Raw genomic sequence first — 23,242 nt, forward strand, 5'->3', positions numbered from 1 at the left:
TCGTCATGTCATTCCTTAGAGGTTAGGCCGAAATTCTCTTCTCTCCACTCTCTCTCTTCAAGTTCCTTGGTTGCTAAGGTTCAAGTGTGAACCATTAGAGGCACGACACTTGTGGTGCTTGCTTCCAAGAGTCTTTCAAGAAGGTTTTTTATTAGTTATTTACTACAATAACTAGAAGGTAAGTAAGCACTACTTTTGTTTTGTGAATTTCGAAATTATCCTAGGTTTACAAGTTTTTCATGTTCAATAGAATATTACTTCAATAGAGTTATGACATAGATCCTTAGGTTTCATGTACCCTTAAGAGTTAAGATTTATCCGCGTTAGTGCATGTAAAACCCATCAATGGGGCCTTCTTGGATTAGGCCCATGATAGGTTTTGTCCCCAATTAGGAAATTGGGTCATATTGGGCTTTTGTTGCTATTGGTAAGGGCTTCGGATTTTGGGCCAACTAAGGAAAGGGTAAAATGGACTTTCACCCTAAGTATTGGATATTAGGACTAGGATTCTAGCTATGGGTTGTAGACCAATTATTTATTTGATATTATTTGATGTTGTTAGTGCAGGGATTTTCCGGATCGGCAGTACGAGCTTTTATCATAGATTTTCAGCAGCTTGAGGTGAGTCTCCTCACTGTAACTATAGGTCGAAGTCTCCAATGTCGCCCCATTGATTTATGTATTATAAGAAGAGCAGGGGGTGGTCCTTGGCATTTGTATGAAAGACCCGGAGGCAGATCCTGGCAAATTTGCATGCAAATTTGTATGCAAGAGCAAGGATTGGACCATGGCAGATAATTAGATATCCACCCCCAAAACATTTTAAAAACCAAAAATAGGGGGAGTCGTGAAACTCCCAATGATGTGTGAAGGTATTTGTGATGCCTTGAGCTAACTCCTCACGTCCTACTACCGATTCCCTACGATAAGGTTACACACTAGTAAGTCTCTAGTCGAAAATCTAACACTAGTATAGTTAATTTCTACAATAGAATTATGGCAATATTGTGCCAAAGTTAGGTTTTGTAAAAGTTGCAAATACTTTTCTGAAAATTCAGATTTCCATATACCAATTGACTTATTAACATTTGCAAGTGTCAAATCTCATTTTGTGTTATTGTTTGAAATGCATTTTAGCACTTTTGGAAGAGCTTTACAAACTAAAAATCCAAAACTAAATTAAATCAGTTCTAAAAATTTCCAAAAATTACATTTCAGTTCTAACTAAAATTTAGAACCCTCTTGTAATTTTTTATGATTTTTAAATATGTTTAACCGTTTTCCACCATTTAAATCCTTGAAAACATCATAAAATCGTGAAAAATAATAACCTGTAAATAAAAATTCCCAATCTTTTTATAAAACTGTTATATAATGTATAAAAACTGGGAAAAATACTCAAATTGATTTTGAAACAGTTTAACCCGATTTTATGATTTTTGTGTATTTATAATAGCAAAAATCAAAATAAATAGGAATCGGTTTATAAATTCTCCAAACATTTTTTTCTCACTGTTATTTAACATATATATGCTGGAAAAAATATCAAAGCTGGTTTTCAAATAGTTTAACTATTTTTCTTTGTTTTATTAATTTAAATAATCATTAATTCGTGAAAACTTATTAAACAGTAGGTAAAATTCACTAAACTTTTTATTTATGATTTACATATAATATATGATATTCTAATCAAGTTTCATAATTTTTGGATAAGTGTAGCTATTTTTCATCATTTTAATCCCTTAAACATTCATTAAATCGGGAAATATAAGAAATTGTCTTGGAAAAATCTGGAACAGTTTTCATCGCTTCTTTATGATGTCTAGAAGATGAGAAAAGTATGAAATATGGCTTAGGACATTCATAACTGTATTTTTCTATTTATTTCTCTTAAAAAAAGTAGGAATCTACAGAAAACAGCCTTAGAAATGTATACAACTTCATCAAAAGTGTTTACTCAGTATCTAGGTGATATACGAAATTTACCAGAATTTATTAACCATCAAAATTATTTTATATGAATTATTGATGTATTTTCTTGCAAAAATTATAATAAATCGAGAAAAACGATATATTTTCTGAAAATTTTCAGATCATCATATTTTGTTGTTTGGAATCCGGGAAAAATCTTATTTCAGTAGAAAATTAGTTTTAGATATTTATTTATAAATAAATCATTTATAAGTGTTCTTAACAATGTACTTTGATAATCAAACCTTTAAGCTTGATGTTCATCACATGCATTATGATTTGAAGACCATGAATGAACTTATTTTGTTTAAAATGATATTTCTAAATGAAAAACTTGAATGCATGAGGTTTCGAATATTTAAAACTTGTAAAACTCAAGTTGATGGATTTGATTTAAGTTTTGATAATTGGATTTCACGTTCTAACAGCATGCATGTTGTTTTTGGGTAAAATCCTACCACCATCATCATCAAATTCGAGATGCATGAACATACATGTGAATAATCTCAAAGAAAAGTGTAGAAGAGGGAGAAAAATGCAAGAAAACATGAAATTTTTGAAAGAAAAGTGAAGAGTTGAGAGCTCTTTAGATCGATTAGATCTTTAACAGGTAAAACGATAAGAATAATAAATACTGGAACACTCAATGAATCAATCCGTGTGTCGAATGATTAAAATATAGTCACACCTCAGAAGAGCTCGATTAAGAACTTCCTCTGTGGAGGTGTGCTAGGGTTTACAGTACAATCAATGAGATAATAATCAAAAGCGTTAATGACAAAGGATGCATGCATGCACCTTATATACTAAACCCTAGAAAGATAAACACGGTTGGACAGGCCCAAACCCGTGACAAAACTAGACCATACAAAATAGCCCAATGACACAACACTCTTAAACCCAACAATCTCCCCCTTTGCGCCAATGGAGGCGAGAGACTACTTCGGTTGAGCAACAGTGGTCTTCTTCACAGTCTTGAATAACTTCGGTATGATAGCCAGAAGAGTATATCGGAAAGCAATGTACCACCGAAGCATATCTGTGAAATTCTTCTTATCTGCTTCTTTGTTTTGCTTACACCTGTGGATTATGTCTAAAATATGCTCCAGGCAAGTCGTGGAGAACAAGTGTTTATCATCAAGATAGAACACAAACTTCTGACCTTCTGCTCGTGTAAACATAACAGCACGATACTTAGAATCAATCTTTCCCATCTTCATTTTGGAAGCATCGCATGATGTCCCAATGGGTTTGACAGTTGGCCTTTTCCTCAAAACAAGAGCAATTTCCAGCGGAGAGTACTTGAGACATTCGACCACATGAAGCATGTATGAATCATGGACGAATGGATTCAATTCGATGATAAGATTCTGATTTGGTTTGATGACCACAAGAGAAGATGAAGCAGTTTGTTCTTGAACGGATGAGGAGTCTGCCATTGTTGTAGTGAGGAAGAAGATGAACAGTGGAAAATCACCTGTTGTATTCGTGAGGTTTTAGATGCGGTAAGGAGGTACATGAGGTGTGAGAAACCCTTTTATACCGTTGCCATGAGAGAGAAAGAATTTGTTGTGATGATTACAAGATCTCCTGAAACGACGCCTGAAAAAGCGCGATTTGACAGCTTGGTTTCCCCAGATATACGTCATCAGGCATGGGTTTAGGAACCGTTACAAATTCATGCGCCTTTCCATCCTTATCTCCTTTTCCAATTGTGAAACGATTCAAATTCATGCTGACTCATCCTTTCCCTTTTAAATGAAACGACTACACCATAAAGGACCGAAGCTATATGTCTGATAATAGCTTATTAGTAACCGAACAAGAGTTTGGAAAAATCGTGAAGATTTTCGTGAAGACAGTGTGAAAGATAAATAAATAAAACAAATTATATGTGGGATATAAGTGATGTCAAATAAGACATGAAGCAGTGGATCCCGGGCACGAATCTCTTCCTTCAAAATCAAGAGAGATTTCAAAGTGCTTGTGTGGTTCCCCGTTAAAATATGATCAAATACTTGTTAAGAAGTATTGAAAGACATCTTTTTATTATAAGGCTCTTGATGGTGGTTGAGCTTCAATCCGTGCTTTGGTTCTTGATATAAGACCGAAAGTGGATGAAGTACTTGTGAGACCAATGTAGCCTATTAAACAAGTAGGTTTGATAAAATATTCAGTGACTTGATGAATAATAAAAATCAAAAAAAATAAAACTGGATCTTTTGGGAAGAAACGTCTTGGTGTTAGACAATTTCAAAAAGATCACGCAAAAATAAAAGAGATTTCTTGAGGTAACAAGTAATAGCTTGAACATTGGATCGTTCACCGTTAATTCATTTAAGGTATTGTATATTGGGTTTCACTTAGCACGTGGTGAACGAAACTAAGACCATTAACACAGATGTTGTGTGACCATAAACCTCAGTGGTAATTTCTGAGATTCTCGAAGGTTACTATTATGGAACGAAACATGATGGAGAAATGAGAAGAGGTGGTTGAAGAACCGAAAGTACCTCTACTATACAAAAATGACAAATCAGACAACTCTTGACTCGATATGAGAAGAGTAAGGTAGCTCATGACTTGAGTGATTTTAGCAGCCTGATTGGGAAGAAACGATTGGTGTTTATCGAATCATTAAGGCTTCACTCAGAGTCTTGGAGGCTTCGGTCTACATGCAGCAACATGCTTCTAGGGACACCTAGCTAGTACAAAGATAGGAAAGTTATACCTGCCCCAACATCATTCTGTGTCGCATCTGTGACCTTAGAACAAGGTAAGAATTGAAAGAAAAACTAAAAACAAATAGAAATATTTTTGTAGTTTTGGATTTTTCTAAAAAATTATAAAAACAGAAAATAAAATATTTTTGGATTTTTGTAATTTCTGAAAAGTAATAAAAACAGAAAATAAAATATTTTTGGGTTATGGTGATTTCTGAAAAACAGTAAAAACAGAAAATAAGTAAATACCAAAACAAATCAAGCGAAAGGATAAACAAGTTATACAAAAATATACAACCGAAATCAATCCTTAGATGAGATGAAGCGAAATGGGCCGAGCATTCGGTTCATTTCGGTTCCCGAAAATTCCAGAACCGAAATAGACCGAGCGTTCGGTTCATTTCGGTTCCCGAAAATTCCGGAACCGAAATAGACCGAGCGTTCGCTCTATTTCGCTTGTTCAGTTTTAATGAGAAGGATGAGGTTTCGGTACTGACTCAGCTTCCATCATTCCCAATCCTTGGAGTATCTTATTAAAGCTTGCTTCAGGTAAGGCCTTCGTGAATACGTCAGCCAGTTGATCAGTAGATTTAACGAAATGGACTTCGACATTACCATCTTCAATATGGTCCTTGATGAAATGGTATTTTAGTGCAATGTGTTTCGTCTTGGAGTGTTGCACTGGATTGTGACAAATTCTAATTGCGCTTTTGGAGTCACAGTAGAGGGGAATCTTCTTCATGCTAAGGCCATAATCCCTAAGTTGGCTTTGTATCCATATAATTTGTGAAGTACATGATGCTGCGGCGATGTACTCAGCTTCGGCTGTAGAAAGAGACACGCAAGTTTGTTTCTTTGATTGCCAACTGGCGAGTTTACCATCAAGGAATTGGCACCCGCCAGTTGTGCTCTTTCGGTCCAGACCACACCCACCAAGATCAGCGTTAGAAAAGGCTTGAACAAAGAAGTTGGATTTAGCAGGATACCAGAGACCGAGAGACGAGGTTCGCTTCAAATACCGGAAGATGTTTTTCACTGCAACCATATGAGGTTCTCTTGGGTTTGCTTGAAACCTGGCATAATAACAGACAAAGAACATAATATCTGGTCTACTAGCTGTTAGATACATAAGAGATCCTATCATTTGACGATAAAGTGTCACATCAACAGCCGGTTTCTCCAAAGATGGAGTTAACTTTGTGTCGAATGCCATTGGAACCTTTACTTTAGAGTCTCCCATCATACCGAACTTCGCTAGCAGTGTCTTCGTGTAAGCCTCCTAATTAATAAAAATGCCTTCTGGTCCCTGTCTAATATTTAGTCCAAGGAAAAAATTAATCGGGCCCATTGCGCTCATCTCAAATTTAGTCTCCATCAACTTCCTGAATTCAACTGTTAAGCTAGGATTCGTGGAGCCGAAGATGATGTCATCGGCATAATTTTGAACTATCATTAAGTGTTCGTCTTCTTTCTTGCGAAAGAAGGTTGGGTCAACCGAACCTTGTTTGAATTTGGACAACTTAAGAAAGCGTGTTAGAGTTTCATACCATGCTCTCGGGGCTTGTTTCAAATCGTAGACTGCTTTATCTAGAATGTAGCAATGATCCAGATACTTCTCGTTCACAAATCCAGGTGGCTGCTCAACATACACCGTTTCTTCGAGTTCTCCATTCAAGAAAGCACACTTGAGATCCATTTGGAAAACTTCGAAGTTTTTGTGTGCAGCATACGCCAGAAAGATTCTTACTGATTCCAACCTTGATACAAGAGCGAAGGTCTCTTCGTAGTCTATCCCTTCTTCCTGACAATACCCTTTTACCACCAGCCTCGCTTTGTTGCGAATAACATTACCCTCTTTATCCATCTTATTCATGAAGACCCATTTTAATCCTACAGCTGATGCATCCTTTGGAGTGGGAATCAGTCTCCAAACTCGATTCTGTTCAAATTCATGGAGTTCGTCTTGCATAGCTTGCACCCAATCAGAGTGATCAAGGGCTGCATTTACCGTCTTCGGTTCAATTTTGGAGACAAACGAATTAAACATGCATAATTCTACTTGAGAGAATAAAGCAGTTTGCTTCGCCTTCAATTGAGAGCGTGTGAGTACTCCCTCAGATGATTCGCCAATGATTTGAGTTTTAGGATGATCTTTTGTCCATTTCGTGAGAGGAGGGTAACTTGGATCATAAGCAGGATCCAACTCAACATTTATCTCTTCTTCCAGTTCTGATAGATTGTCTTCGTCATTTGTATTTTCATTCTCCCCCTCAAATCGCGAAGCGAATCCCATGTTTGGTTCAGAATTCTCCCCCTCGGTTGGATCCTCCCCCTGGAAAGGCAAATCAGTTGAGTTAGGTGTTAACGAACTCTCCCCCTGGAATTTAGAGTTTTCTTCTGGAGTTTGATTTGAAGTTGGAGGATTGCTAGATTCGAGTGGTTCGCTTTGTGTCAGCCTCTCGGTTGGTTCTTGAAGTTCGTTTTCCATATCTTTAGCAGCTTCGTCGATAATCTTCTTCAAGTTGTCTATTTTATTATTTGCTGCTTTTTCTTCTGAGTGAATTGCTTTCTCTGGTTCATCAAAAAGCTTCATGTATTCTTCAAACAGATTGGATATGGGAACAGAGACTTGACCTGATTCAGGAAAGATTTCCTCCGTTGGACCTGCGCTTGTTCAAATTTTCTTCATGTAGTTATCATCAAAAGTCACATAGTAGGTTTCCTCAATTTTCCTTGAGCGTTTATTCAGAACCCTATATGCCTTTGAAGAAAGCGAATAACCAAGAAAAATCCCTTCATCTGCCTTGACATCAAACTTGTTTCGGTGCTCTTTGGAATTGAAAATAAAGCATCTTGAACCGAACACATGAATGAACTTTACATTAGGTTTGCGATTATTCAGAATTTCGTATGGAGTGATGGAAAATCGCTTGTTGAGGAAGGTTCGGTTCTAAGTGTAGCATGCAGCGGCTATAGCATCAGCCCATAAATATAATGGTAGAGAAGCGAAACTCAACATGGTTCGGTCGGCTTCACACAATGAACGATTTCGCCTTTCGACAATTCCATTCTGTTGTGGAGTATAGGGAGCAAAGAAGTTGTGAGATACCCCCTTTTCAGTTAGAAATTCTTCAAGGTCTTTGTTTTTGAACTCTAGCCCGTTTTCACTTCTTATGTTCTGTACCACCTTTCGCAGTTGCAGTTCCACTTGCTTGATGAAAATCTTTAGCTTAGGGGTCGCCTATGATTTCTATTTAAGAAAGAAAACCCAGGTGAAACGTGAAAAATCATCTACAATAACAAGTATGAACTTACTACCACCGAAGCTTTCGATTGCCGAAGGGCCACACAAGTCGATGTGCAGAAGCTCAAGAGGTTCGATGATCTTAGTATTAATGCGAGTAGGGTGAATCTTTCGGCTTTGTTTTCCCATTTCGCATGCAGCACATAAATTCTCCTTATCAAACTTGAGAACTGGAAGCCCTCGAACGTGATCACCAAGCACCAGTTTGTTTATGTCTTTGAAGTTGAGGTGCGAGAGCCTTCGGTGCCACAACCAACTTTCATCTGAGTAAGCCTTTGACATCAGGCATATTGTTAGCTTTCCTCGAATTGGATTGAGATTTAGATTATACATTTCCCCTTTGCGCTCAGATTTCAACAGAACTTTCTTCGTTTGCTTTTCAACTATTTCAGAGCCTTCATCATCGAACTAAACTTTCAACCCGGTTCCCACAACTAGTTGAGAGACACTTATAAGGTTGTGCTGCAATCCCTCCACGTATGCTACCTTCCGTATTGAGAATTCACCATTTGTTATCATACCATACCCTTTGATCATGCCATATGAATTGTTCCCATATTTGACACATCCACCATCCTTTATGGACCGAAACTCCCTTAGCTCTTCCCTTCTCCCTGTCATGTGACGTGAGCAGCCACTGTCAATATACCATTCATCATCGAACTGCTCGTCACGAATAACCTGCAAAATTAAGCAGATTTAGGAACCCAAAGTTTCTTGGGCCCACGTGAGTCTTTTACAGAATAGGGAATTGTAACAGAAATATCAACCATATATGTTCTTTTTATTAAGGTGGATTCATATTTTCTTTTGATGGTAAAAACTTTAATTTTGTTGTTCGCTTGCTTTGGTTGAGGAGATTCACATGGTTTATTTTTAGTTGGTGTGTTAGTCTTATGATCCCTAGGGTTAGCTGACGTTTTCTTTGAGTTAAATTTGTCTTCCATGACAAGCTTCCCTTTTCCCTTTATATCTACTTTTAGATTTTGCTTTGATGGAGTGGAATGAGCTTTATGAACGAAACCAAGCTTTGTGTTCTTTCTTTCTAAAGATGGAGAACCGAAACCACTCTTTTGGTTTCGTTTGCTTCCAGTTTGGGAGCCGAAACTACACTTTCGGTTTGCTTGACTGCAGGAATGAAATTGAGTACAAGAAGTTGAGTTTTGCTTTGATTTTGATTTTTCTGAAACGAGTGAAGATTTGTGTGAGTTTACATAATCAGGGTTTTGGGATTTCCAAAACTGCTTCCTTTCAGAGAGATTCTTCTTATATCTTCTGTTACGTTGATATTTCTTCTCTGACCATTGCTCAGGAGTTTTATGGACATTAACCTTTGGTTTCGGTCTTCCAACATGAGTTTCGCTCTCCAGCGAAGAGGTTTCGCTTGTCGCCTTGACTGGATGTCTTGGAATCTTTTTGGGACCACTTGTGCTTGGCACATCAAAATGTGTAGGCTTGTTTAGTGGTTTTGCCACATATCTGCCTTTGACCTTCCATGATGTTTTCTCAGACAGACCAACCGTTTCATAGACATTGTCAATTGGAGCTGACCAGAAGTATTCCTCACAGCCATCAGCATTGTCTTCGTTTACTATAGCTGTCAGTTCGGCTATTTGTTGTTGTGTGACACCCGTAACTGCATAAACCTTATTTGGTGTGGTTTGTACCTTTTGATATACCACAGCCTTTTCTTCCAGAATTATGTACTTATTTTGGGACAATCAAGCGAACTCAACAGAATTTTCAGAAATGAGATTTTTTATAGGTTTGGGTTCGCTTTTGACAAATTCAGAACAGTCCACCACATCCTCTATGGATATTTCACTCATATCATCATCCTCATTAAATTCAGAAGTATTTTCAACATCAATTTTGTTTTCCGAACTTAACCTGGCATTCAATGAGTCAAACTTCTGCATGGTTTCGGTTTTAATTTTTAATTTGTCATTTTCGTCCAAAAGGTTCTTAAGCATGTCCTTACGGTCTTTGGACTTGATGAAGGACTCGACTTTGTCAAGACCTATTCTGTATGCTGGTGAAATTTCATCAGAAGATACAACAGCTTCACAGTTATATGCATCAGCATCAATTTCATCCTCCTTAAATCCAAGGAAGGGCAGAATCATACGATGAATTTTCTTGCCTATTTCACAATTCAGATGCAATTGAGTAATATTTGAATAGAAACGTTTAGCAATTAAACAAAAAACATTTCTCTGTTTTAAAAGCTTTAAATTATCCCTTTGCAAATAAATTGTTTCATCTTTAATCCTAACTAACTCGATCTCCTTTTGCTCTGTCCAGATCCGTCTCTCCTCACTCTTCGAAGACACCCTGCTGAGTTGATCAGTTAGATTAGCGTTTGTTAAGCGATTCTGTATTAAACTACCACTTAAACTTGAAAATTTAGATTTTAATTCGTTCAGTTCTTTTTCATAGTTTGTGACAGGGATTTTTAATGATTCGAGAATCGATTGTACCTTCTTGATCAACTGGTCGCATTCGTTGATCTGCTCACCAACATGTTTGGTAGCGAAGCATTTGTCTTCTCGCTCCCTTGCTTCATCACAACTTCCATCGGTAGTATAGCCTCTCATTTGTGACACTCCAGCAGTTACCATCAAGCATTTCCCTGCACCTTCGGTTTCAGCTTCTTTCGCCACGAAAGCCCTGCCATGTGTGGGCTTACGAACTTCTTCGTCCTCTGAGTCTGTAGACCAGACTTCCACACCACCGAACTCATCGTCCAAGAGATTTTCCTGCACAATTAAAGCATTCATAGTGTTGTTAGTAGCAACTTTCTTCTTCTTTATTTCTTCTAGCTTTCTCATGTAGTAGGCTTCATCATCTTCACTCTCGTTCTTTTCTGACATCTTTCTCAAGACATAATCTTTGGCAAAGTGATTTTTGCCTTTGCAGAAGTAACAATCAAATCCAGAGTCACCAACAAGCTTACTGTCCTTCTTCGGTTCTTCATGCTGAGGAGAGTTCTTCGGTTCCTCCTTTGCTTTATCCGAACTGTAACTTCCTTGCCAGTTTCGGTTCTTGGAGATAGGAAACTTTCTACGCACGAACTTCTTTGGATTTGAGACCATCAAAGCATATTCTTCATTGGTTAGATCAAATTCTGACAGATCTAAATCTTCTTCTTCTTCAGCCACGTTCTTTCCTTTTGATATGAGAGCTAAAGATCCCATGCTTGAAACCACATTTGTTTCTTTGGTCAATGCACTTTCATGTGATTTTAGAATTCCCACTAGCTTCGGTAAAGAGTAAGATTTGAATTGTTCATGAGCTTTTACTGTAGACACCACGACCATCTATTCGGTTCTTAGGCCATTCATGAATGTGACCTTTTGCTCAATTACCTTCCTTTCTATGCCATGCTTTATCATTTTACTGAGAAAATGATTGAAGCGATCGAAGGCTTGAATAAGCTTCTCATCAGGTTTTTGCTTGAAGTCTCCAAACTCCGAACGCAGCAAAGTTTGGATAGAATGCTCAAGATCCTCATCGGTGGAATACAGCTCCTTCAACCTATCCCATATCTCTTTTGCCGTCGTGCATGAACTGACCAACCGGAATGTGTCATATTGTAAGGTGAATCTGATCATTCTTAGTGCTTTAATGTTGCTAACAAGCTTATCCTTTTCGTCTTGAGGAACATCCTTTACATCAATCACGAGTTGGTTGTAGTCCTGTTGCGTCTTGATTTTTCTGTTTGTGTCAGAGTGAACAAACGGACCTATAGTAATCGCTTCCCAGATTAAGTATCCATTATCTTCTGAACCAATCACACAGACTTCAAAGTGATGCGTCCAAACTTCATAATCTTGAGTATACAAGATAGGAATCCTGGTGGTTGAACCGATACTGTTGGAGATGTTGATTGGGTTCGATTGTGAATCGTCAAGAGACATGATGATTTTGTTTTGAAACCTGTTCAAGATCAGACCAGTAAACAAAGTTAGGGTATGATCGAAGTCTAAGAACTGCGTCAATGAAGAATGACGGTTCTATCAGAAAACGATAATAGTGGAAAACCCTAAGACCTTCTTCAACATAAGAGATGCGTACAGATTACACAGTCTCCTACTCTGATACCAATTGAAGAGTTGAGAACTCTTTAGATCGATTAGATCTTTAACAGGTAAAACGATAAGAATAATAAATACTAGAACACTCAATGAATCAATCCGTATGTCGAATGATTAAAATATAGTCACACCTCAGAAGAGCTCGATTAAGAACTTCCTCTGTGGAGGTGTGCTGGGGTTTACAGTACAATCAATGATATAATAATCAAAAACGTTAATGACAAAGGATGCATGCATGCACCTTATATACTAAACCCTAGAAAGATAAACACGGTTGGACAGGCTCAAACCCGTGACAAAACTAGACCATACAAAATAGCCCAATGGCACAACACTCTTAAACCCAACAAAAAGTAAAAAAAATATAAGGGAATTAATTTTACCTTGAATATCAACTTCAATTGATGAAGATTTTTTAGTAAAATAAGGGATATTTTCTTGAAATTTTGTGGGTTTTGGAGCTAACTCATAGAGGTAAAGAGTTGGGGTTTTAGAGAGAAGAAAAGAAAGAAAATATAGATTATATCTCTCTGGATAGCTCATCTCTCTCGTCATCTCTTTGGGGTTATACTCCACCAAAATACAGAGATGCTTATGAACTCATGAAAAATTAAATGTAAAAATCTCTCCCAGTTATTCTGCTTCTAAGTTCGTCATTGTTAAAGAGAAGTAAGAGGGAAGTTTTAGAGAGAGAAAAGTAGGAGGTGGAGTGAATGGGAAGTGAAAATGATTGACTTTGGGAGGAGAAATGAGGGGAAAGAGAGAGAGAGAGAGAGATTCCAAAATTTGAAGAGGACAGAGGATATTTGATTTTCTTTTCTTTTTTTATTTAATTCCTTAATTTTTATAAAATCTCTTTCAATTTATATAAAATATGGATTTTATATAAATTTTGTTCATAACTCTTAGATTTTTAGCTTATAAATGTAAGTTTAATGTTAATGAATTAAATTAATTTCCTTGATTATATTTCCACATTTTAAATATATTAATTTGACATTATAGTGTTTATAAAAACTTTTATGGGATTTTAATCTAAAAAATCATAAATTTAAGTTTTTAGGACTTTTCGGGTTTTAAGGAATTTTGTAAATCCTTGGATATCAAAATTAATTAAATTTTGAGACTTCAAACTATTTTAGTATTTCATAACTCTTCTTCAAGTTAGAAATAATGTTTGTAATTTATTTTTATTGATTTATTGGCATTCTATGTAGTAGTTTCGAGATTTAAGTGAATTTGATGAATGAAGTATACTAGGCCTAGTTTCAACTTTGACTTAATTTTCTATGAGACTTTGACCTAATTTCTACTTCTAGGTCAAGTGCATGATGTGTCTACATGATTCATGCAAAGATGTTGAATTCAAGGAATGACCCGAATATGGATAGTCATTACAGTTAAGTAGTTATAGAATTCACATACCAATGTGAAATCTAAGTACACTATCCTTCTATTCTACTTGTTTCCAAGTTTCTAGTAGGTTATAATATAGCTCCTAGTTACAAAGTCTAGTATGTGTTGTGCCTATATGTGCAACTAAGTTTATTCAAATCTAGCACTGTCTCAAATTTTGACGGTTGTCACAGTCACCCGAGTTGAAAGAATTTCGTCCCGAAATTCAATTCGTGACGTATTCTATTAGAACTTAGCCGAGTACAACTATATAGTTGGAGAGGTGGTGACTTGAAGATCTCGTTGAATAGATTGGGTTAATTCCCCAAAGGAAGAGCCCAACTTTCTAGCTATAAATCAAACTAGTGTTTCCCTAATTCGAGTTGTACAACCTAGATTGTGGGAAATTTGGTTCATGGAATCATGATCCAACCATGGCGACCTAGACGAAAAAGGTTATCTAGTTAGATATTATCTGAATTAAGAGAGCGCTATAAGTTTTGCTGAAGCACCAACAACATTGAGCGTTAGGTCCGCATTGATCCGTAATTCGCGTTCTAAATCAACACTAAGTGTAAATTTGCCGCCTAATAAAGAAGAGATTAGGGACAATTTGCTCACTTTTGGGTTGGCTATTAAGTCTGGAAAAGATATATTCCGAAATAAGAAGGGGTAACATGAATGAAAGAGAAGCGATCGGGGGTAAGTTTCTAAAGATACGTACTAAGGGTAGGTAACTAAGTTTTGGTACATCTCAAATGTAAAAGCTATTTAAGTGTCGTCTACAAAATAAATTACGAAATGACCAAGGATTTACGAAGCTATATTTACTACTACTGTTACTCTTGCTACAATAAAACCATATTCGAAGAATGTATATATTTAGAGAGTCATTTTTGCAAATGAAGACGATGAAAGTGTATCATAAATTAATTCACATTGTCTAGATAGCATTTTAAGTGTTTAGAAATGATAAATAATCTTACTATTATCAAAATGTGTAATAATTCCAAGAGAATGAAGATACATGACTGACGATCAAACGAAATAGTAAAATAATATAAAGATCAATTAAGGTTAAAAGTTTAAGTCGTCATTAAGGGAATTTGTATAGAAATATTGGTATTACACTTTTTGAAAAATTGTCCAATTGTTTAAGTCAGGAAAAATTCAAGATTGGTAGGAGTCAGAATATTTATGAAAACAAGTTTGAGAGTTTAGAAACTCACTGAAAATTGCAAAGTAGAATGCTATTTTAAGAAATGTGTAAAAATATCGTTCTTTGAAAATAGTGCATTCTTAATTCAGTGATTCTACAAAAAACAATCATTTGAAGGATAGATAATAGTAATATTTAAAATTGTTTATGTTTTTAAGAATAAGAAACATAAGAAAATATGTCCTTCACATGTACTTTCCGGTCTTAGAAAAATGATAAGCACAAGGGTATTCATCTTGTGTATTAATTGTAAGGAAAATACAATCAAAATTACATTTTAAATCAAGTTTCCGAATTTAGAACGAAAGAGAAAATGTATATAAGGATCACTTGTTTACAGTAGATTTAAAAATAAAAACAAAATGTATATGATAAAGACGTAATTGAATATATCAAAGTTGACCAAGTTAAAATTATGTCTCATGACTATACACGTATTAATCGCTCAGGTTGATAAGGGTAGACTTCTAGTCTGTATGTGTACGAGCATGGTACCAAGAGAGGCTGAATAGACAAAAACAATTTTAGACCATGTATTGTATTATTATTATGAGTTTGCGAGATCTCAAATCAGAAGGAGAGCAAGAAATCAAGTTCGGGGGAAAGAAAAGGAAGGTAGTAGCAATGATTGTTATTGATAAAATTTTAAGAGCAATACATATATGTAGATTTAAAACCAGGTCGAGATATATTTCAAACGTCACCCTTTGATGTATGTTGATGGTTACATAGACATGAAGAAGTTTTAAAGTGTTTTCTAAGGTTTGCTAAAAATTCATGAGTTATCTATTAAGTTAAACTCCATTTGTGCAAAAGAAGAAGCACTACAACTGGTAATTGAAAATTTGACAGTTTTAACCTTTTAGACTAGAGTCCAACAATGGTTAAAATGGATAAAGTAAAACTCAATATATTTAAAAGAATAATTACATTTTGTTAAAAGTGCATCACTGGAAATTTAAAAGTGAATACTAAGTTTTGAAATGCTGTAAATTTTAGAAATTTTATAGATTATAAAACCAATTTGCAATAAAATAAACAAACGAGGTATGTTTTGAAATGTAGGTATAGGTGATGTCTTGTAAACACGTTTAGAGTAGAAAGTTGTAAAAATATTATGTTAAGTTTCATGAAAATAAATTTAAGTAAAGTATAATTCCTAAATGAGAAAGTGGTCAAAAGAGTCAAAACAAAAGTGTTTTGAAGATTCGATGAAGCTTTTACACATAATATGAACTTCAATGTCATATGTTTAAGTTTTATATCATAGAGTTTAAACACTTTTACAAAAAAAATGTTTCTAAGTTTTTCGAAAACGTGCCAAAATGGTAAGCAAGGTTTAAAATGGTTTATATGTCCTTAAAAAGCACATCTATCCATTGAAATGGATTTGAAATGAAATTGAAATAGCAAGGTTAAAACCAACATTGGTTAAATTGAGTTTTGGAGAAAAGTGTTAAGTTAAAGAAAGTTGTCATAAGTAAAGCGGGTTGTTTTTAACGACAAATATAACTTACATTATTAGGAAAAGTCTTCTAAGTTATATGAAGTTGTTACAAATTATTGTACTTATGGTAAATAAAACGGGTGAAGCGAAACATGTTTGGTGAAAGATTAAGAAGCAAGGACTAAGTGGGTTAGTGTAACTAGTCATACCTAATACTAATGCGAGTATAAGGCGAGTACTGGTGGTTTTTTCCCCAAAATAAAGGACAAGAAAAATTGTTTGTAAAACATTTTATGGTGTCAATGCAGTTTTGCAGCCTTTTATAGGGGTCAAAGGTTAAGTTATAGGTTTGGCGTCTAGCTCACGGCGTAAGAGGATGTAAGCCTTTATAATGATAGGAATGTCAATAATGTTAATAAGGCTTAAACGAATGTATGAAAATAATAAAGTTCGAAGGAGGATTTGAAACTTGTAGGAAGGATTCGTACAACGAAGTAGTGCGATGTTTGATCGGGCCTGAAAATTTAAGGTTGAAGGTTGGGTGTGAAACATTTTAGTAATTTGGAAAGTGTAAGATGATTGTATACTCGAGATAATCACAAGTGTATCTGGGGTCTCAAACTAAGACTTGTAAATTTCGCCGTAAAAGGGATGGTTTGTGCTTTAATACAAGGTAAAGATGGTAGGGTCAGAACTACCTAATGAAAAGGTCTTGGGTCAAAAAGATATCCTATGTTAAGTTTTAAGCTCAAGGTGGAAACAACCGAAAGCTAAAATCGTAGCGTAGAAGAGAAGCCTCGCGTATCAGTAGCAATGGATTAAACCTCTGTGTCTCCTTGTGAGTCGGATTGGGAATACTCTCCATTGGTATCCATGTGACTACTCGTGGCGACTCACCTAATTTCTAATGCGATGCTCCAATTCTTATCCATGTCGGTATCAGAACTCTTTTCCTATTTGTAATACTAGTACGAAGACGACGAGGATTTATCGAGGTATGATTGATATTGGTTTCGACATAAGATTATTACTAGTGGCTATCTAGCTACTAACCTTATTTCTAAAGTTAATAGCTACCGAGGAATACTCATTCTTAGTACTAAGTGGATTGCTCCTAGAGTGGATAGTGATATAACCTACCTGGTTCGCCTAGCACTTGATAAGTATAAGAATATTTATAAATAATGACATTGTGATAAAAATGAACTTAGTTTCTAAGTGTACCTAGATGAATGCCTATAATATGCAATGCCCATACGCACACCGAGAAATTTTGCTTTTCAAAAGTTTAAGTTAAAAATCGTTTTGAACATAATTCTACTATAACCGTTTCCAGCCTCGCATTAACTTTCCTTAATTAAGCATAGTTGACCAGGCTATACATAATTAAAGTCCAATAATGCATACTCGAATTAGTTATACCAATAGTATGTTCAGTATTTTAAAAACATTTTGAAATTTTTTGGCTATAGTTGTGGTTCTCCAAAGGAAACCCGGTATTCTCTATAACCTTCGGCTCTGATACCATTTCTGTCACACCCCGCTAAAGCGGAAATATGGGGTGTGGCAGTACAAATGGTTCCATAGCAAAAGATAAAGACAACAACAACCATAGTATTAAAAGAATGATAATTTACAATGGGTTTGAACAACTTTTAAAAGAAAGTACAATGTAATTGAAAAACAACACATACGAATGCACCTACAAGTGATGTGTCCCTAAGTTCCATCTTATGGACGAGTTCCTGAAAAAAAGCATGTAAAATGAGCGGTCAACTACCATAATAATTGGTGAGTACTCACATGTTTATAACATAATATAGTTTGAAGTCATGAAAATCAGGATATTGATAATAGTTTCCATAAACAAATGTTCATTGCTAAATAAGTAAATAAGTTTTCATGAATAGAAGTTTGTTGCTAAAACGAGTAATAAAGTTTCCATAAATAGAAGCTTGTTTCTAATATGAGAAACAAAGTTCGTTGCTCAAATGAGTAAACAGGTTCACTGCTAAAAAGTGAAAACAAGTTCGTTGCTACAAATAGCAAACAAGTTCATTGCTAAGACAAGTAAATAAGTTTCCAGTAATAAAAGTTTGTTGTTATAATGAGAAACAAAGTTTGTATGTGCGTAGTGATCAAATCATGAGTTTACAACCCAAGCCTAAGACCGAATGCCCTCTTGAATGCTATGTCTATCGCTAACATAGGGAGAAATATGGTAAAATGCACTCAAGCGAATCGTGCGAGTGAGGGGTTGTCTACCTCCTAATAGCGCTATCCATAATGACCATGGGCTCAAATGAGTTAATGAGTTGTGTGAACTGATTCCAGGGACTTAAACGTGATAAGGCCTCATGAATTAGCAATAGCATACACAAACACAACAAAATATAGCAACCAAGTTTGATACAAATCAAATTAAATACAACGAACAATAAACAGTTTTTGGACATGCTTTTCCACCCTAAAACATTTTAAAAACCAAAAATAGGGGGAGTCGTGAATACTCACAATGATTTGTGAAGGTATTTGTGATGCCTTGAGCTAACCCCTCACGTCCTACTACTGATTCTCTATGATAAGGTTACACACTAGTAAGTCTCTCGTCGAAAATCTAACACTAGTATACTTTATTTCTACAATAGAATGATGCCAATATTGTGCCAAGGTTAGGTTTTGTAAAAGTTGCAAATACTTTCCTAAAAATTCAGATTTCCATATACCAATTGAATTATTAACATTTGCAAGTGTCAAATCCAATTTTGTGTTATTGTTTGAAATGCATTTTAGCACTTTTGGAAGGGCTTTACAAACTAAAAAATCCAAAACTAAATCAAATCAATTCTAAAAATTTCCAAACATTGCATTTCAGTTCTAACTATAATTTAGAACCTTTTTGTAATTTTTTTATGATTTTTAAATATGTTTAACCATTTTTCCACGATTTAAATCCTTGAAAAAAATCATAAAATCGTGAAAAATAATAAACAGTTAATAAAAATTCCCAATCTTTTTGTAAAACTGTTATACAATGTATATAAACTGGGAAAAATACTCAAGACAAAATTGCAAAAATGGTCCCTATGGTTGGCAAAATTCTGGAGTTTTGGTCCAAAACGAAATGTTGGTGCACCGCTGGTCCAATTTTAGATACCTTGTGTGGTTTTGGTCCCTATGGTTGTATTTTCTTGTGTTTTTGGTCCATATCCCACCTAAAATGACTCATATTCCCCTTAAATAATTATATTTTAATTTCTTTAATTTATTTTCTTATTCTTATAATAAAATGAAAAACAAAAACAAAATAAACCCACCACTTACTCTCTCTCTCTCTCTCTCTCTCTCTCTCTCTCTCTCTCTTTCTCTCTCGGATGTTATCTCTTTCTCTTCCAAAATTAAGAAAACACAAGCACACACACATACACTCAAAACGTACACACACACACACTCAAATTATCACACACTTCTTTCTTCTCCTTCACTCAATGCAAATGTAAATTAAAAGAAATATAGATCAGGAAAACTGTAGGTCAAGATAAAAAATTGGTCCCATCTTCTTCCATTTTTTCTCGAGTTGCAGGTTTCCAAAGGAAATAACAGCAAGTCTGTAATGGTGATCTATCGCCCCTTTTCTACTTCTCTTTTGAATTGAGGCCTTCTTCCACAGATCTCACCCCCTTATTTCCCCTAGCTACCACCATTAGTCTATCCTACCATCTCCACCCCTATTTGTTCATGACCACCCTGTCATCCTTGTTCATCAATGTCGTCGGTTCTTGTTTATCATACGACACAGACAATTTCAGAAATCGATATCAAGTGTCTCTAGCTGTAGGTTTAGACTCAAAACACACACACTATCGACACTTGCCAACCCTAACAAAACCCACCTGAAAATTAGAAAATAAATCATTAGCAGTAGGCATTGTAACACCTGGTTCCTCGTATGTATTTAACTTAATTATTTATTCATTTTGAAAGGGCTACTCGACGAGTTGGTGGCCCTAACTCGTCGAGTAGAATGCAGTGTATGCGCGGGTTTTAAGTGAACTACTCGATGAGTCGGAGTCTTGACTCGACGAGTAGGACAGTCTGGATGAAACCCTAATCTTTAGGGCTTGCACCCTATTTAAGCATCATATCTGGCCTCCACCCCAGCCTCTATCACCTCCAACCCGTAATCTCGAAACCCTAATCAACCTTGAGTGATCTTGAGCTATTCTCTTGCCATTTTTTGATTTAAAGCTAGAAGAAGGAAGCTAGGACTTGGAGTTGCAGAAGGAAGGCTGAAGATCCAGAGCTTAGGACTCATTTCTGACTTGATTGAGGTATAAAGTTTATATATTGGCTTCTATTCACTTAGATCTTCATTTGAGCTTGCATATTGTCACTTTTGGGCCATTTCCAAGGTCATTTCCGAGATTTGAACTCTTGGGGATGTAAGGACTTCAGATCTGGGCACTCTTGAGCTTTAGAAGCTCAAAGTTGCCACCTTTATTTATCCATGGCCCTATTTCATGACTTAGACCTCCATTTTAGCTTGTGGTGGGTGTTTTAGCTTCATAACACCATGCATGCACGTAAAGCTAGCAACTTTATGTGTAATGCTAGTCTAAGGATTCAAGATCTATGAGTTGCAAGCATTAGAATTGATTAGGATCGACTGTATGGGTTTGGCTTATAGGGGACTCGACGAGTTGTTCTTGTGACTCGACGAGTCGGGTCGTGGAACCCTAATCCTTTACTTGTTTTGAGTGAACCTACTGAGTCTAGCAGATGAATCAGTGAGTTGGGCATGATTAGTACTCAGAAACTGAAGAACTCGACGAGTCTAAGGAGGGAATCAACGAGTTTAAATCGTTTTGTCCCGATTCTGTACAAGGTAGAACTCGACGAGTCTGTGAAGGGACTCGACGAGTTGACTAGGTTATCACAAGAGTAAATAACATGGAACTCGACGAGTTAAGAGATAACTCGACGAGTTGGGGTTGACTGGGAGTTGACCTTGACATTTGAATTTGACCAAGGGTAAAATGACCATTTTACCCTTGGAAGGATTCTCAGTTTTCTGACTAAGCATTTCTATATAGAGTTAGCCGGGGAGTCGTGGGAGCAGCCAACAAAGATTCCTCACCAACGAGTTCAGCATCCAGTTTTAGAGGTGAGTTTCCTTCGGTAGGAACGGGTCTACGACACCAAGGTCGGCCCGTATATGTGTTATGATAGTAGCTGAGCGTGGGCGGGGACCGAATCTCATAGCAGCCGAGTGTGGGCGAGGCTCGAATCTCATAGTATTATTTGAGTATAGTTATGTGTCTGTTTGATAGAAGTAGATATACTTGTGGTCTGTGTGATACTTGTATGCGTGCTAGACAGCGGAGTGTGGGCAGGGCCCGAATCTCCTAGACAGCGGAGTGTGGGCGGGAGCCGAATCTCCTAGACAACGGAGTGTGAGCGGGGCCCGAATCTCCTAGACATCGGAGTGTGGGCGGGGCCTGAACCTCCTAGACATCGAAGTGTGGGCGGGGCCTGAATCTCCATGAGATTGGTCGGGGCCCGTATCTCTTAGTTGCATGTTATGTGTATGGTATGTGGTAGTCTGGGGAAGGGCTCGGGATGATCGCATGGCATAAACCACAGTTTTATCTTGGGATTGTTTAGACTCTGATATTTTTCTCATATGATTTTGATACAGTATTCGTTATGATGTTTTGTGATACACGATTCATGATTTTCTTTATGGTGATGGATGATTTATGGATTTATAATATGTTTTAAAAAGAAATTTTTGGTCTGTATTTTTGGGATGTTTCAGGCACCATGCATTTTGTATTCGGAAAAGAAATAATCGACCCACACATTCATGGTAATCGAGAATCAAAGGCACCAACCATAAATGTCTTGTCTCACCTGCAAGTTTCAACAAAATCACCATTGTTGAAGGTTGGTGTTCTTTATTTGGTAATGTTTTAAACTCACCCCAGCTAATTACAAATCATGACATGGAGAAGCCATAATAGCTTGAATAGACGAGGGTAAATGTGTTTTGGGTGTTTATGGATTCAAAATTTTACATAAATTCTAGAAACTAGGGTTTGGATTGTGATTCTAGGGATGTTTTTGGTGGTGGCCAGACAGAATGCATCGGCGACGACTAAATCTCTGCCTTTAGTGGCTGTTGCGAAGGATAAAGTTCAAGCAAGATGTTACGAACTGGGGGAGGGGGGTCCATAGCTAAAAGGAGATGAAGTGGCGATGGTGTTAGGAGGGATAACATTAGAGAGATGGGGAGAATTGGAGAAGAAGAGGTGTAGGGTTGGTGGGCCCTTTATTATTTTCAATTAACTAAAACCATTAATATAATTATAAAAAATGAAAAATATAATTACAAGGGCATAATCATCTTTTTAAGTATATAGGGACCAAAATCACTAAAAAGATCCAAAATTGGACCACTGGTGCACCACCAAACATTTTTGGACCAAAATCACATATTTTTGCCAACCATAGGGACCATTTTTGCAATTTTGTCAATACTCAAATTGATTTTCAAATAGTTTAACCCGATTTTATGATTATTGTGTATTTATAATAGCAAAAATCAAAATAAATAGGAATCAGTTTATAAATTCTCCAAACATTTTTTGCCACTGCTATTTAACATATATATGATGGAAAAAATATCAAAGCTGGTTTTCAAATAGTTTAACTATTTTTCTTTGTTTTATTCATTTAAGTAAGCATTAATTTGTGAAAAATTATTAAAGAGTAGGTAAAATTCACTAAACTTTTTACTTATGATTTATATGTAATATACGATACTCTAATAAAGTTTCGTATTTTTTGGATAAGTGTAGCCATTTTTCATCATTTTAATCCCTCAAACATTCATTAAATCGGGAAAAATGAGAAATTGTCATGGAAAAATCTGGAACATTTTTCATGGAGTCTTTATGATGTCTAGAAGATGAGAAAAGTATGAAATATAGCTTTGGACATTCATAATTGTATTTTTCTATTTATTTCTCTTCAAAAACAAAATTAGAAATCTACAGAAAACAGCCTTAGAAATGTATACAACTT

This window comes from Lactuca virosa, chromosome 9, assembly GCF_052849685.1.
Source record: "Lactuca virosa cultivar CGN04683 chromosome 9, Lactuca_virosa_CGN04683_v6, whole genome shotgun sequence".
NCBI classification, from domain to species: domain Eukaryota; kingdom Viridiplantae; phylum Streptophyta; class Magnoliopsida; order Asterales; family Asteraceae; genus Lactuca; species Lactuca virosa.